Consider the following 18,599-nt stretch of genomic DNA (forward strand, 5'->3'; position numbering starts at 1 on the left):
CCAGACGGGATCCAGCCGGGGAACCTCCGGAGCAGAAGGAGGCACAGGACAAAGAAGGGCAGCGGACCCCCGTACATCCACACCAACAGCAGCCTCCAGGTCCACGACCCCAAGGAAAGTTCCAGCAGCACACAACAGAGATGAAGCCGCACAAACCGAGGGGGGTCCGGCAGACCCAACAAAGGGACCCCCCTCCAGGATAGCAGTCGGTGTGGTCATGGGTGCCCCCCAGGAGCGCAGGGCGGCGAGGATGTCGCGAAGCGTAGGCTCACCTTTACAGTATTCAGCAAACGTGCCGCGCGGCGGACCCGCGTCGCCGGTCCCCGCAAGGTCGAGAACCATGGGGCCGGCCGCCATCTTAGAAGCCCGGCGGGGCCGCTGCGAACACCGACCCCCGCCCGGATATCAGCGGGGCAAAACAGGACACCGGCAACCACCAGCGGAAGTGCCACCAGGGCAGGAAGGGGAGCCACCAGAAGAAGGCGATGCGCCGGCACCCCACACGCCGCCGGCACCGTTCTCCGAGTCCGGGCGGAGGAACTCAAAATGGCCGGGCCGGAGAACAAAGGGGAGACGAGCCAGATGTACGGTTAACCCCGTCCATGGAAGTCAGCTCCCCAACACCAGGCCGCAGGATCGCCGGACCAGGCCCGGGAGGCCGCAATCGGTCTATTAGCACAGCGGCCCCTCCGACCGACTCCACACCACCACCAAGGGCCGGCCACCGTGCCCCGTCCAGCCCGGGCGCCGCCAAGGAGTGCCAGGCCCGGCCGCTCCGGAGGCCCCGAAGCAGACAGGGGCGTAACTCAGGATCCGTGACACCCAGGAATCACCGGAGCAAACGGTAAGTGCCTGTGAGTTATCGTCGTTCCACTGCACATCGTGGAATACTTCCTGGGGCAGGATAAAGTACAGGATATTTGTTGCAGACAGGAGAGTGATCGGAGCCGAGCTAAAACGCGGCCATCTCGGACGCGAGCTTGGCTCCTCCCCAATTTTCTTGGTTTTGTATGAGTAAAATGTCCAGCTAACTATAACACCACTAAAACTTATAGTTTTTTTAGTGAATTTCAAAGGTTTTTTAAAAACGAATTCCTTACTATATAACTCCTGAAACCTATGGTTTTTTCAGTGAATTTCAAAGGTTTTTTTAAATGCTAATTCCTAACTATATAAGGGCTGAAACCTATGGTTTTTTCAGTGAATATATATATATATATATATATATATATATATATATATATATATATATATATATATATATATATATATATGTATTGCCTACTGGCAGTCACCAGTAAGTTTATATGCTTAGGACCAAGTTTATATAGGAAAAGCATTTCTTTACTTTCCTATACCTTTGGTAGCATTTGTAGACTGTTCACAGAATCTTTCCCCCCAAAAGTGCCCTGATGAATCTTTTTGTGCATGGAAAGTTTCGGGACAAACTGTCAAGCGAGGGCCGAGAAAAAAGGGGGTGCAACAATATTGTTAATTTCGATAGGAGTTTTTAACACGGCTACAGCCCAAAATGCTGGATGGAATTACCCCGCAATTGGCAGAAAGTTAGATCTGGTTAAGCAAACCATGCTTTCAGTTATTTGTGTAAATCCATTCTGTCTCTGTCCAAAAATTAAAGGAAATCCAAATTTGTATATCTGTGGCCACGACAACTTGATGAATAATGACTAGCTTGTGCAGAGATCTGCAGAGCTATATTTGGCTGCCAACTTGTGGACCATCTTGGGAGTCGACTTCAGCCGAGTGGCAAAAACAAATGCAGTAAAAAAGAAAAGGGTAGGAATACCCTTACACTCTAGGGAAAAAAAGCATTTTTTAAAAATTTACTGTGATTTTCGTGAAATATTTGTGAAAATCCACATGAATTAAAAAACAAATTTGCGCAGTCTCCAGCGTTTTTTGTAATTATAGCCCCTTGGGCGGGACAGTTTCCTGGGACATGCAGTCTTTACGTAAAAATGGAGCCCCCCTCCAAGAGCTACAAGATGCCCCGGGGAACACCACCTCCCCGGGGCTAGTTTTGATATTGAGCGGGGTGCGTTGACCCCTCCCCCCGGACCCCTGGGGCACCCACCTCCCAAAGCTACAAATTAAAAATGATATGGGGGTCAAGTAGACTCCCCCGGTCCCCAGTGACCATCACCTCCCCAGGACTACTTATTGAAACAATATGGGGGGGCTGAGCAGACCCACCGGGCTCCAGGAATCACCACCTCCCAGGGTAAAATAAAATCCCTAAAGATAAGGGTCGTTTGGCTTCCCTTCTGGGCCATATAAAGCCCTGTGGCCACCTCCCCAGGGCCAGCCATGCAGAACAAAGGAGGGGCAGCGCGGCCCTCCCCTCAAGGAGCCATTAATAGCGCCACACCCCCTTAGGGTCAGCTACTGCTATGTTCCGGTGTGCCCACTCCAGGACATAGCTGTTTGCTTTTGCTTGGTGTGAGATGATAGGTCCCACTAAGGAAAAGCAAACACTTCGCTTCCAGCAAGCGGAAGCTGTCAATGTGTTTTCACTTGCTGAAAGCAGAGGATTCACCTCTTTCCCTACCTGCAGACATGCGGGCAGGGAGAGAGATAAAACTATTGCTCTCGCATGCACAGAGCTGCATTTCCAGCTGCTCCCTGTGTACAAAGGCAATGCTGGCTTCCGCAGGAGGCAAGGAGCCAGCTGGGACAGCGGGAGCCTTTAGGCTCACCCCGCGGTCTCCATCCTGCACACTGGATGCCCTCGGTGCAACCAGGGCACCCGGGGACACCTGGCCAGGCCCTGGGGGATAGTGTCCCCAGGGCCAAGCCTAAATACAATGGGGAAAGGGGACCCCATTGTATTTAGGCTGGATCCCAGGGATGGCCACTGTCCACAATTTGAGCTGCCCTCACTGTGCTCAACACTGAGGTCAGCTCAAAGTGTGGACTGCATGTACCATGTTGCAAAGGAGCAAACCTTTCTGGGATATGATGTAGTGTCCTGACACACACTTTTCCCTGCCTAAAATGATTCTCATGTCCTCCTCTACCATTTGTCACACGTTCCTAATGTTTTCTTTTAGTAAAATTTGCATTCCGGCCCATTGATTACACTTCATCTGGCTGGAGAGTACGGCCAGGGTGTGGAGAGTATGATCAAAGACAGAGATTCTGGTCCGACTGCAGAGCTAAAGATACAATTTGTAAATTACATCTGTGAATACCAAGGGCCACATGTAGGTAAATCAAGAATACCGAATCCTTAATACCGAATTTTACCGAATCGGTATTAAGAATTCGGTATATGCGATGCAGATAAAAAAATCGGTAAACATTACCGATTCGTTAAAATTCGGTAAAAAATACCGAATTGGAACGAATCAGTCAAAAAAAAAATACCGAAATTCCAATACCGAATCGGAATTACAGAATTTATTACCGAATCGGTAAATACCGATTTGGTAATTCAAAAATTCGTAATTCGATGAATCAGCCAATCCTGTATCACCCAATCACCTCCCAAACAGGAAGTGGCCACACCCAGGCAGCTGCACAGGACCTGGAGCTCACTGTGAGGCAGGCAGGCAGGTGAGTTGAGGAGCCAGCAACAACAGAGCCTCACAGCTACAAACAAGAAAACAAAAAAGGAAACAAGCATTGAAATGGCAAGCCAGGACAGGGAGAAGGAGGGAAGTGAGAGGAAAAGAAAACTGAAGTTCAGTGACAAGGAGCTAGAGGTACTGATCCAGGATGTCAGCTTGGACCATAACAGGCTTTTTAGACCGCAGTCCCACCAAGTGCCCAAGTCACAGAAGAGGCAAATCTGGAGTGGCATTCGGGACAAAATAAATGCCATAGGTGTGACCCAGTGTACCATTGAGGACATCAGGAAGAGGTGGTACGACCTCAGGAAGACAGCAAAAGCAAGGATGGCAGAGAGGAAGAGGCAGGCTGCCAACACAGGTGGAGGAAAGAACAGAGCACCAGCACCAACACCACTGGAACTGATGGTGGAGTCCACCATCCAGCCGGAGAGTGTGAGTGGCGTGGGAGACACAGACAGCTCTGCCAGAGCAGCAAGGAAACAAGGTAAGAAGCATGCCCAGCATGCTGTGCTACCCCCTCCCCAACCCCAATCCCCATAGTGGCATAGGGGCTCCCACTCCACTCCATGTCTTACTCATAACCTGCAATGCATTTTGGGAGATGTAGTTAGAGGGAACTGATGTATAGGACAGTCAGGCTAGCAAACACAATAGCATGTTAAAGTAATTGGCTATGTCAGGACAATCACTGTGATCTGTAGGCATGATGTTTAATGTAATTCAAATGCAGACAGAGCAGTGAATATATCTACATTTGTGTCATTACAGGCGAGACATCTCGCAGTGCTGCAGAGGGGAGCAGAGCAAAGTCAGCCAGGCCAGAGGGGAGGCAACATGAGGAGGAAAGCATGCCTGCAGGGACCACAAGCTCGGCGCAATCACAACCACCAAATCCTCCACCACAGGCATCACTACAGCACCAGGGAACACCGCCATCCCCTCATACCCAGTCCCCACTGCAACGATCACCAACACCACCACCACCACAGTCAGGCAGGAGGCATGCCGTGGCCACCCTCCAGCAGATGGAGGAGTTGTCAGAGGAGGGCACAGGGGGCCGACAAAGTCCAATCCATGAGGGAGGCAACAGGGAGAGGGCTGGTACTCCATCCGAGGGCACCCACAGTTCATCCCGATGCCGCAGGGCAAGGCCGGACAGTCCTGAAGCATCCGAACAGGGTGAAAGTTTGTTTGCTGGACTGGAAGGCAACATGCTGAAGGTCCAGCGCCTGCAATGGAGGGAGATGAGATCACTGCAGAGGGAGGTGGCACACATCAACAAGCACATGCACAGGATGGAAAAGGGAATCAGTGCAATGGGAGACAACTTGTGTGAGGGAATAGAGAGAGTAGCAACCTCTGTGGACAACCTCTGCAGCCAGCTGGAGCAGCACCGTCTTGGCAGGCGCAGGGAGAGGCAGAGGCTCCAGGCCTATACCAAGTCCGTGAACCGGCTGGCCACTGCAACCTCACTGATGTGTCGCAGGTCTATCGCCATGCATGAGGAGATGGCGCATTGTAGCAGGGATGTGGCCAGGGGCATGGTTTCTATGACCTCAGCATTAGAGCTCCTGAAGACTGCAAAGGCGGCCACAATGGAAGGGGGGACAGTGAGCAGTCTACCAGCCGTGGTAGCATTACGCCCACTCCCACCGTGGGTAGGAGGCGCAGCGAATGCCACGCGCTGCGCAGGAACAGTCTGACACTACAGACAGTGTTGCCAGGGAACGTGCACATGCAGCGCGTGGATGCAGGAAGTAGGGACCACTGCCTATTGCCAAACATTAGATGGGTGATGTAACCCATGTCCGATTGGCACTGCTCGCAATACTGGTGGTGTGCTTATTAAACACCTTAACATAAAACTGTTACTGGCTCTGTCTCGTTACTCACTCAGAAATAGTTTGACGTTATCTCTGCCCGTCTCTGTCTCCCATCATGTTCAACTGCAACACCAGCTGCGCAGGGCTCTGGCTAAGGGTTGTCCTCATCCTCGTCCTCAGAGTCAGTTAGTTCCACTGCTGTTCCTTTTTTTGTGGCCAGATTGTGTAGCATTGCACATGTAGCAATTATCTTGCAACATTTGACGGGGCTGTACAGACGTGCACCTCCACTTTTGTGGAGGCAACCGAATCTGCTTTTAAGCAATCCAAACGTGCGCTCCACCACGTTGCGTGTGCTCCTATGTGCCACATTGTATCTCCTCTCCCTTGGGGTGGTTGGGTTGAGATATGGTGTGAGTAGATAAGGCCGGAGGGCATATGCGCTGTCAACTAGGTACAGAAGAAAGTGCCATTAATTTGTGTGAACAACAGCTTGAGCCAGGGTGTACATCAAGGTGTGTCACATTGACTTACCTAGTAGGTATCCTTCTCCAAATTCACCAGCAAGCAGACGTGTATGGATACCACTGTTCCGGTAGATGTACGAGTCGTGGGTACTCCTGGGGAATTTGGCCACAATGTCAGTTATGATGTACTTGGCATCACATATCACCTGCACATTGATGGAGTGGGTGGAATTGCGGTTTCTGTAGATTTATTCAGTTGCTGCAGGTGGGCAGATAGGTATATGGGTCCCATCGACGCAGCCAATGACGTGTGGGAACTGCGCAAGTTGGTAGTACTCCAGCTTTGTCCTCTGCAGCTCCGCCTGTGTACTGGGGAAGGTAATGTAATGTTCCATTCTGTCCATCATGGCATCCAAGAAGGTGTTGAAGAAACGAGAGACAGCTCTGTGACACACCACCCACTGCGGCTATCACACCCATGGAAACTTCCTGATGCAAGGAGGTGCAGGCAACAGAATACCTGGACATGGGTGGGGATTGCGTGCGCCCTTGGTGTCTGATGCTCCAGATAGGGTTTTAGGTCCCGTATTAGGTCAAGGATGGTGTGTGGGTGCAGTCTGTACCTTTCATGGATTTCAGGTTCAGTCAATTGAAACAATTTGATGCATAGTCTGTACACCCGCTCTTCCCGTCTCCAGATCCTCACTCCTGCTGCTCTCAAGCGTAGCCGCCTTGCTATGAGGTAGAGGCCCGCCATTGTGTTCACACAGTTGCATTTTGGGGCTGTTTTTATATACTGCCCCTGATTACCACCTGCTCAGGATAAGTGGTAAATACCGATTCGTTATTACCGAATTTGGTCAAAATCGGTAATACCGATGTTTGCTACATCGCATTTTGGGGTTTTTACCGAATTTTTATTTCCGATTCGGTATTCATTGTTTCAGTATTCTCTGATCGGTAAATAAGGAATCGTTAATTATTTACCGATTCGTTATTATCGATGCCATTCGGTATTACGTACATCTCACATGGCTAAATACCGGTCGGTAAAGCCGAAATCTACCGATTTTCGGCTTTACCGACCAGTATTTGGCCACCTACATATGGCCCCAAAAGTCATAGAGTTAAGACGTTTGTCTCACATTACCTTTGTGAATCTCGAGCCCATTGTTTTTCTTTTAAAAGGGTATCACTGAATAAATGTGGACCCTTGGTTGAAGTTTTTCCCTTATAAAGTGGAGCATGTTAATCAAACCCCAAATATTTAGTGACAGCTATTTATTGTAGAATTACACCTTCGTAAACCATCATCCAACAGAGGAAATTAATTTGTACATCTAGTGTGCAGCCACACAGCAAACATTGAAATTAATAAAAGTGTATTTGGGGGAAATTTATCGTAGTTGTGATAATGCATGGTGCAAGTTGGTAGCACTGGGGCCAAAGGACAGTGCAAAATGTGAAAGCAAGCAGGACTGAAAGCTCCGGTTGCAAAGGAGTACGGAGTGCAAGGGGGACAGGGTCTTTTGGAATGGAGCAGCAAAGGATTTATGAGACGCATGAGATGTGGCAGCATTTCTTTTGTAAACAGAGGGATTTTCCTAAACTTTAATTAAGTAAACACCTATACCATAAAATAAAGAAGCATCACATCCCTAGTATACATAAAGAAGCATTATAGCCTTATTTTGGCAATCTAACATTCCATTTAGTTTAAAATGTTAGAATATTATTTCTGAGAATACCTTGTGACATAGGACACACTATTTACCTGACATGATTCAAAGTCATGATTACAACTCGTTTGATCTTATTTAAAGCTTGTGATTAATAACATGTTTAGGGCTACATGTACGAACGTTATGGATAGTAATTTCAAAAGAGCAATATGCTGTGAATTGCTATTAGTTGGCGAGTCACTACTGAGTCACATTGCAATTTAGGAAATCGGTAATAGCAATTTCAGAAATTTCGACTGAGGTCAAAAATGTCAAACAGAATTGCTGATATAGGAAAAACACATCCTGGAAATGGGTAGTCACCTCTGACCCAGGAAGTGCTTCACAGTACATGCCTGGAGATCAGCCTCAGTGGATGTGGAGTATAGGTGGAGAGCAGTTGCCATTTTCAATTTATATTTTTGAACTTCAAAAGAAGCCTCATTAACAGAAATGGTCAGCTGAAGTGTGGAAAATGATGCAGGAGGCACGACGAGAAAATTAATGTTTTCTGAGAAGGAACTGGAGATACTGACTGAAGAGGGCTGCCAAAATCAAGAAGTGGTGTTTTGGAGGTGACTCAGCATCTGCCCGGGGTCCCAAAAAAAGAAAATATTGCAGGATATGCAGCACAAAATCAATGCAGCTGGAGCCACCCACTGCTCCATTAATAAGATTAGGAACAGGTGGAATGACCTCAGGTTACAAGCAAAGGAGAAGATGGCAACACAAATGTCTGAGTCCCAGGAAACAGGAGGTGGGCCCCCCAACTGCACAGCCGCCCACTGCACTGGAGTCCATGGTTGAGATCATCCGTGAGACTAAGGCTGTTGTGTCATGTAGCCAAAACCTTAGCACCGTAGTCACTGTTAGACATTTATTATTCAATGCTATCAAAACCGAAACATTGATATGTCATCATAAAAGTAATTAAATAGAATTACATTTTTTACACAGATCTCCCTGAGGAACATATTGATGACACCAAGGTAGAGGGAGTGGAGGACTCAAACATGACAACTGGAGAACCCATAACCATAGTCAGTCAGCCAAGCAAGCACACCTCCTGCCCAATGTAGCACTGCTACATTGTCAGCAAAGACACCATTAAAGGAGGATGATGATGTCACTCTGCCGAATATTTCCATCCGGCACCCAGGTGTGAGGCAACAACAGTAGGCGCAAACACGCTTTCCAATAGACAAAATAAAATCACATTTGTGTTATTGTGTAAGGATTGAAACGTCGTTGACTCTTGCACACTGACCTTATCATATTGTGCAGAGTAATGCACATAGGAACAGAAGTGCTGCTTCCGATTCAATTGTGACTCACCTACCTTTTGATTTATGTCACACATTATTGCCTGAATCTTTTTTGTTTGTTTAATTTGGCATTGTTTGAGTTTCCATCCACCAGTTTGATTGGAATGTTCAATAAATGTGATTTTATTTTATCTAATGGACAGCGTGACTGTTTTCCTAGTTAAAAATATATGTTCTGGTTAGGGAACTTTGTTACTTTGAAGCAGCACATGGTGGATGATCATGCCTATGAAAGTAATTCAGGTAGGAGCACCATGCCTAGAATGGATGAGTTAACCTGTTCCATTGGCAGGTTGGCCAATGCCACTTCCACCCCATCCAGGTGAAAAGTAACCGTGCAGCTGAAAATGGGACACTTTAATGGGGACTTTGCAAGATGCTTAGGGCAGATCATGCCTGCAGTTGAGGTGCTGTGAAATGCACAAATATCAAGTGGTGTTGCAAATGCCCCTCAAGATAGGTAGGGAGTGTCAAGTGTAAACAAGGTCTCCGGTACTGATGCACATGTCCTGAGACGAAGCAGCAGCCGTATTCCTACTGGAGAACAAGTAGGTTCAACCCATGTGGGACGCCGCCACAAAAGTCATTAAGGGACGCAGAAGGGTATTTTTTTTAACAGTGTAATTATAATTACACATCACATAATTACACTCTATTCAATACAACATAAATACACTCCACATAATAACACTGCGCCACATAATTACACCCATTTAATTACACTCTACTCAATGCAACATAAATACACTCCACATAATACCACTCAGTGCCACATAACTACACGCCACATAATTACACTATACTCAATGCAACATGAATACACTCCACATACCACTCAGTACCACATAATTACATGCCACATAATTACACTCTACCCATTGCAACATAAATACACTTCACATAATACCACTCAATGCCACATAATTATGTGCGTACTCTAACTAAGGGGTGCAAAGTACAAAATCTTTTTTTCTTAATTTCAGTTATTTTATTTATCAATACGGTGGCCCCCCTCCAGCATCCTCACCATTGAAAAAGTTCCTGCAACGAGGAGGTAAAAACTATAAGATTTAATAGCACAAATAGGCAAATTGAATGAAATGCCTTATCTAACCTAATTTGAAACCAATAATGTGATCAATTATTTAGATGAATGAAACTCGTGTCTGGAATTAAACAAAGACTAGCAGTTTCCAACATAAGAAAATCTACGCTCCTAACTACCTCTAAGAAACCAAGAAAGCGAGGAGTGTATAATTAATGACCCACAGGTATGCTATATGTTTTATTTCCAACGTGACATCAGCTACCAAAATGGTGACTACACATCACCACACCTTAAGAACCAAATGTATTGCCAATTATACCTCGACATTTCCCAAAAAAAAGCCTTTATGTAAAACCCCTAGAATAATAACATCAATCAGTATGTAGTCAAAATGTGCCCCATGATTCTTTTAGAATTAAGTGTTAGCAAGAATATGAAACAACTATGTAAATTTGGATGGTAATAACAGTATGTACCTAATTGTGATGTTTTCTTAAATAGAATTGTTTGTCCTGAAGAAGGTGAAATCATTCAAACACCGAAACGCCGCGTCGACTCCTACAACAACTGTGAAATTTTTTCATATTGTTTTTTAAATATTGGGAAATTTTTTACAAAAATAGATTGTGTTTACTTGATGAACCAATTTTTTTAAAATCATTGATGTTTGTGATTTTGGGTACTATCATTATATTGTATATTCACTGTTTTTAATTTGATCTGTAATAAATTGTATACTTTTATACCATACACACGTTGAAGGTTTCTATTCTCCTTTTTCCAAATTGTTTTTGTTTATTAATGGTATGGGTCACATTTAAATATTTGTTGACTACTGGGTTTGCGAGAGAAATGGGCAATACATTGATAGGTTCTAAGTAAGGTACTATTCTGGGGACTTGCTCTGTTCCTTCAACATAATTATGTGCTACATAGTTACACTGCACTCAATGCAACATACATTCCAAATACCACTCAGTGTCACATAATTACATGTCACATAATTACACTCTGCTGAATGCAACATACACTCCACATAATACCACTCAGTACCACATAATCACTCGTCATAAGTAAACTCTATTCAATGCAATATAAATACACTCCACTTAATACCACTCGGTGCCACATAATTACACACCACATAATTACACTCTACTCAATGCAACATACATACACCCCACATAATACCACTCAGTACCACATGATTACAAGTCACATAATTACAGTCGATTCAATGCAACATAAATACACTCCACATAATACCACTTAGTGCCACATAACCACAGGCCACTTAATTACACTCTACTCAATGCAACATAAATAGACTCCACATATCACTCAGTGCCACATAATTACGCACCACATAATTACACTCTACTCAATGCAATAAATACACTCCACATAATACCACTCAGTACCACATGATTACACGTCACATAATTACACTCTATTCAATGCAACACAAATACACTCCACATAATACCACTCGGTGCCACATAACTACAGGCCACATAATTACACTCTACTCAATGCAACATGAATACACTCAGCATATTAACACTGTGCCACATAATTACACGCCACATAATTACACTCTACTCAATGCAACATAAATACACTCCACACACCACTCAGTACCACATAATTACATGCCAAATAATTACACTCTACTCAATGCAACATAAACACACTCCACATAATACCACTCAATGCCACATAATTATATGCTACATAGTTACACTGCACTCAATGCAACATACACTCCAAATACCACTCAGTGCCACATAATTACATGCCACATAATTACACTCTACTCAATGCAACATGAATACACTCAGCATATTACCACTGTGCCACATAATTACACGCCACATAATTACACTCTACTCAATGCAACATAAATACACTCCACATACCACTCAGTACCACATAATTACATGCCAAATAATTACACTCTACTCAATGCAACATATACACACTCCACATAATACCACTCAATGCCACATAATTATATGCTACATAGTTACACTGCACTCAATGCAACATACACTCCAAATACCACTCAGTGCCACATAATTACACTCTACTCAATGCAACATAAATACACCCCACATAATACCACTCAGTACCACATGATTACAAGTTACATAATTACAGTCGATTCAATGCAACATAAATACACTCCACATAATACCACTTAGTGCCACATAACCACAGGCCACATAATTACACTCTACTCAATGCAACATAAATAGACTCCACATATCACTCATTGCCACATAATTACGCACCACATAATTACACTCTACCCAATGCAATAAATACACTCCACATAATACCACTCAGTACCACATGATTACACATCACATATTTACACTCTATTCAATGCAACATGAATACACTCCACATAATACCACTCAGTGCCACATAACTACAGGCCACATAATTACACTCTACTCAATGCAACATGAATACACTCAACATATTACCACTGTGCCACATAATTACACGCCACATAATTACACTCTACTCAATGCAACATAAATACACTCCACATACCACTCAGTACCACATAATTACATGCCAAATAATTACACTCTACTCAATGCAACATAAACACACTTCACATAATACCACTCAATGCCACATAATTATATGCTACATAGTTACACTGCACTCAATGCAACATACACTGCAAATACCGCTCAGTGCCACATAATCACATGTCACAATTACACTCTATCCAATGCAATATAAATACACTCCACTTAATAACACTCAGTGCCACATAATTAGACACCACATAATTACACTCTATTTAATGCAACATAAATACACTCCACATAATACCACTCAGTGTGACATAATTACACACCACATAATTACACTCTACTTATTGCAACATAAATACACCCCACATACCACTCAGTACTACATATTTACAAGCCACATAAATACACTCTACTCAATGCAACATAAATACACTCCACATAATACCACTCAGTGCCACATAATTGCACGCCACATAATTACACTCTACTAAATGCAACATAAATACACTCCATATAATACCATTCACTGCCACATAATTACATGGCACGTACTTACAGTCTACTCAATGCAACAAAAATACACTCAACATAATACCACATAATTACACATCACATAATTACACTCTATTCAATGTAACATATATATATATCTTCGGCCTTTCTTCGGCCCGTGAACAAGGACACATAGTGTTCGAAACGCGTTGGGCATTGACAACAAACTGGTGTGGAAAGAAGGACCACCTCACTGGAACCTGTCATTAAAGGTGTCAAAACTACCCGTGTGTGGCGTCTTCACTAGAGGGCAACCTTTTGTTTGGATTGTAGCGGCTTGCTCAGCCGCGAAGACGCTCCGCCGCTACTCCTGCGGATCCGAATCAGATCCACTGATTCAACAAGGAACGGGTTGAACCGTGCGACAGGACTTGGAAATAACAGTGCGCAAGTTCTTTTGTTCCTATCCTACCCACTGGGGTGAAACTTGATGACATTTGTAAGGGGGCTCAGCAGCACCCACTTGGGATGGTGGTAAAACTACGAGTACCAGCATGCACGTTTGCATACGCCCACTGGGGGCGGGACTTGGCCAACATTATCAGGTGTTTTACCACGAGGAGCTGCATATACCTTCCTTTCTTCGGCCCGTGAACAAGGACACATAGTGTTCGAAACGCGTTGGGCATTGACAACAAACTGGTGTGGAAAGAAGGACCACCTCACTGGAACCTGTCATTAAAGGTGTCAAAACTACCCGTGTGTGGCGTCTTCACTAGAGGGCAACCTTTTGTTTGGATATATATATATATATATATATATATATATATATATATATGTATATACTCCACATAATACCACAGTGCCACATGATTACATGCCACATAAGTACACTGTACTCAATGCAACATAAATACACTCCACATACCACATAATTACATGCCACATAATTACACTCTACTCTATGCAACATAAATATACTCCACATAATATCACCGTGCCACATAATTACTCACCACATAATTGCACTCTACTCAATGCAACATAAATACACTCTACGCAAATGCACTCAATGCCACATACCACCAATCAACATAAATGCACTCCACACCATGACACAATTTCAATAAGCATAATTTCACTCAACATCACAGTTCCAGGCCACACAATTCAACTCCACACATTTCCAATGCACACCACATATTTACACACCAAACAACATGTTTCAACTCCACAATCCACAATGTACCTCCAATCCACACCATATTGTGGCACCACCTGAGCACCAAACATCATTCACTACCACTATTTTGCATTAGCACACCACCTAAACATCACCTGAGCATCATATCAGTCTGCCCTCGAAATCTGGCATCTGTTGATTCTCCCCTGGTGTCCGTCCACTGCTCGTGTTCTAATTAAATTACTGTTTTCCAACCTCTACCCCCCGTTATTTATGTCCTGCTCCCCCATAGCAAAAAACATTAATACAAACAAGCATGAGAGCTGGCAGGAAGAAGTTGCCAGCAGTGCGAGTACAAAAAACTAGAAGACATTTTTTATGTTAAAATATTTTTTTAATCAGGATGTTCAGTTGTATATAATGTCATCGTGGTTTGTGTAAAGGTAACAAAAATGCTTAACACATTTTATTATAACTTTCAACATGATGCACAGCAGCCACAATGCTCTACTACATAGTCAAAAGTTCTGGCTATGCCAATGCGTGACTAAATATCGAGGGACAAAATATAGACTACCCAAAATATAGATGCCAAAATATCGACAGACAAAATATCGAATTCCTATCTAAAAACAGGTAAGTACCAAAATATCGAACCCAAAATATAGTTTAAAGATATATACTTTGTAAAAATATCGAATTTCTTAAAAATAATGTAAAATTAAAAAAATAATAAAAATAAATAGCTAAAATATACTTAAAAATACTTAAATTACCTTAAAATTATTAAATAATTAATTTAACTTTTAAAAATGTTAAAACATATATATATTAACATAATATTAATAAAAAATACACAATATTATTACCGTAGGATAGCGGGAGTGTAAAACTTTCTATTCCCACTCCTGGAAGTGCAAAAGTAGGGAAAGCGTTGGATAGCGTAGGGGCACAAATTACTATTCCCACTCCAAAGAGTGCAACAGTAGGGAAAGCGTTGGATAGCGTAGGGGTAAAAATTACTATTCCCACTCCAGTGAGTTCAACAGTAGGGAAAGCGTTGGATAGCGTAGGGGTTAACATTACTATTCCCACTCCATGAGAGTGCAACAGTAGGGAAAGCGTTGGATAGCGTAGGGGTAAAAATTACTATTCCCACTCCATGAGAGTGCAACAGTAGGGAAAGCGTTGGATAGCGTAGGGGTAAAAATTACTATTCCCACTCGAGAGTGCAACAGTAGGGAAAACATTGGATAGCGTAGGGTAAAAATTACTATTCCCACTCCAGAGAGTGCAACAGTAGGGAAAGAGTTGGATAGCGTAGGGGTAAAAATTACTATTCCCACTCCAGAGAGTGCAACAGTAGGGAAGGCGTTGGATAGCGTAGGGGTAAAAATTACTATTCCCACTCCAGAGAGTGCAACAATAGGGAAAGCGTTGGATAGCGTAGGGGTAAAAATTACTATTCCCACTCCAGAGAGTGCAACAGTAGGGAAAGCGTTGGATAGCGTAGGGGTAAAAATTACTATTCCCACTCCAGTGAGTGCAACAGTAGGGAAAGCGTTGGATAGCATAGGGTTAAAATGTACTATTCCCACTCTACTGAAAATAAATTAATATAATTCAAATAATTATCAATTAATCAATTAATACAAATTAATTACCAATTAAGAATTAATTCATTACCAATTAAACATTAATTAACAATTTATTCAAAATAAATAACAATAAAAAAATTAACATATTTAATTAATTATAATTAAATTACTTCCCACCCTATTCCCCTATAAACCCACAACCCGCTACAGAAAATAAATTAATATTATTCACATAATTATCAATTAATCAATTAACAAAAATAGATTATCAATTAAGAATTAATTATTTACCAATTAAAAATTAATTAACAATTTATTCAAAATAAATACCAATAAATAAATGTACATATTTAATTAATTATAATTAAATTACTTCCCACCCAAGTCCCCTATAAACTCACAACCCGCTACAGAAAATAAATTAATATTATTCACATAATTATCAATTCATAAAAATTAATTATCAATTAAGAATGAATTAATTACCAATTAAAAATTAATTAATAATTTATTCAAAATAAATACCAATAAATTAATTAACATATTTAATTAATTATAAATAAATTACTTCCCCCCTATTCCCCTATAAACCCACAACCCGCTACAGAATTAAATTACGCAAAAATTAAATAATATAAAATTAATTACTTCAAATAAATTACCAAAAATATACACTTTTCACACATATACTAACATAAAAAACACTTTAAAAAATCGATATTATTAAAAATTCGATATTTTTTATAACCCATATTAAATACTTCGATATTTTGAATTTCTATATTTTTAAAATCGATATTACATTACTTACCTTAAAAACGATATTTTTGATGTCTATATTCTGTCCATTCGATATTTTGTCCATTCTATATTTTGGAATCGATATTTGTGTTAGTCTATATTTTGGAATCGATATTTTGACCATATACCCTTGTTAATAATATTCTTGCTACCTAACTCTTAGTACTTTAGCATTTTAATGCACACCACTATACGGCCACTTACAGCTGCTAATTAGCCGGCCATATAACAAGAGAAATGTATTTAGGGAAGTATCTTAGCACCTCTCGAGCATTCTGCTTTGTTTTACAGATTCTTGATTTTATCGGCCATAGCACACTTCATAATGGTTATTATTATATAATCTTTTTTCAAGTACCATATTTTGCTCGAACTTTATAGACTCATGACCTTTTCAAACGTAGCAGTTCACCTCTATCCTATGGAGTGCTCACTGAGGAACATATCTACTCCCCCTTGACATATATGGACAACATAACCCTGAGTAGCTGTGTGCCATATATGATAGTTACACATATCACTATAGGATAGACCCCTATGGTATACACATGTCATTTGAGCCTTACATGATTACATCATGGCACCCCCGCATTTATTTTTCACTGTTTTCTTACATAGTTTGACCATCCATCCAATATATTAAGGCTACCCACTTTTCACTGACCGGGCAAAGCGAAATCTATTCGATCCTGCAGGACAATCTCTTGAGTTGTCCGCACGTGGGTACATACCCATTTCTGGCATGTAACATTGCTACACTTGGACTATCTGGAAGCCTTATTCCCAGATCATTAACTTGCGACAATTCAGGTACTTGGCCAACTCTTTTCATATCTGTGCATGATGTCACTAGATCTGGTATCTAGCTCTAATTTCCTTATTTTGAAACGGACATAGTTGATCCAGGACAATGTTCTATACCTGACCTCATCACCGGGGCATCTTCTGGCTTGGGCTCAAGCACACTGAATCATCTGCCCATGGTAAACTTTTTTCCCCCTTTTTTCTATATTATTAGAATATTTGCTACTGTTGCTACTCTAGGCTAATATACCCATTTACTTTATTATTTTCAGAACATCTAGCCCCTCACAACATTTGTGTAATTGTTATTTCCCTATCTGTTGTGCCTTTTTTAATGTTAACATTTGGTAAGTTAACAGCATTCTATTTCCACTATCTTTATTCAGCTCTGTTCAGCACTTGGTGTTGGGCTTATTACAAGTACACATCCCTACCTTATGTCTCTATTCCTCACCAGGTACATTTCCTATCCTATTACACATGTCATGTATATAATAGGCACAATAAATATTAGTTTTTTTCTTTTCTATACACTTGGAGAATAAAGGTTTTTAACGAAGGAACTGATGTTACTGTTATTTTACAGTCATTCCTATTTGGACTCAATGTACATTTTCTCATTTCCATACATAGGAATCATTCAGGCTTTCCTGAGGAAGGTGTTGTGCACGCCGAAATGCGCGTAGAAAACCAATCATTTAGCCACCTGATTTAAATGTTTATTCCTTGAATGTACAGAATTTTTTTTAAATATATAATTATCATCCTCTCCTTGATTTTTGCTAACACGTCAATGTTTGTCTATTGTATTCTTTACTCTGTATGTCGAGATGTTGTCATATGTCTGCACTTGGAAAATGTTGAAACATGTATTAGAATGAATTTAAAGAATTTTGTATGAAATAAATGAATTTTTAATGACCTTACGTGTACACTGAGTTCCAAATATCATGTCTGTGTTTTTCTAGGTTTGAAAGTTGCCATAGACCTATAGTTGCCTAGCGTTTTTTTTCAATTGTGTCCCATGTTCACAACAGAGGCAAAAGAACTGTTGCATTCGCCTCCTGCACTTTGACCATCTCATAGAGGACGATGTGATTAAAGGCATGGTGTTAGCTTGCGACTTGAGGAGCTGTGTATTTCAGGACGTATCTGTGAGGAACTAAGTTTCTCCTTCACACTAACCACA

The 18,599-nt window shown here is 41.9% G+C and overlaps 1 protein-coding gene and 1 long non-coding RNA gene across 2 annotated transcripts in view; both read left to right on the forward strand.

Annotated features, from left to right (window-relative positions):
• The window catches only part of TACR3 (tachykinin receptor 3), a 556,678-nt gene that overhangs the window by 390,682 nt on the left and 147,397 nt on the right, over nucleotides 1–18,599 (forward strand). The gene's annotated exons all lie outside the window — the stretch shown is intronic.
• Nucleotides 9,913–10,645, forward strand: LOC144819895 (uncharacterized). The gene is made up of 3 exons (XR_013607613.1): nucleotides 9,913–9,983; nucleotides 10,079–10,200; nucleotides 10,479–10,645. It is a non-coding gene; the product is annotated as an uncharacterized LOC144819895 (long non-coding RNA).

The sequence above is a fragment of the Lissotriton helveticus genome, chromosome 2_1, assembly GCF_964261635.1.
Source record: "Lissotriton helveticus chromosome 2_1, aLisHel1.1, whole genome shotgun sequence".
Taxonomy (NCBI): domain Eukaryota; kingdom Metazoa; phylum Chordata; class Amphibia; order Caudata; family Salamandridae; genus Lissotriton; species Lissotriton helveticus.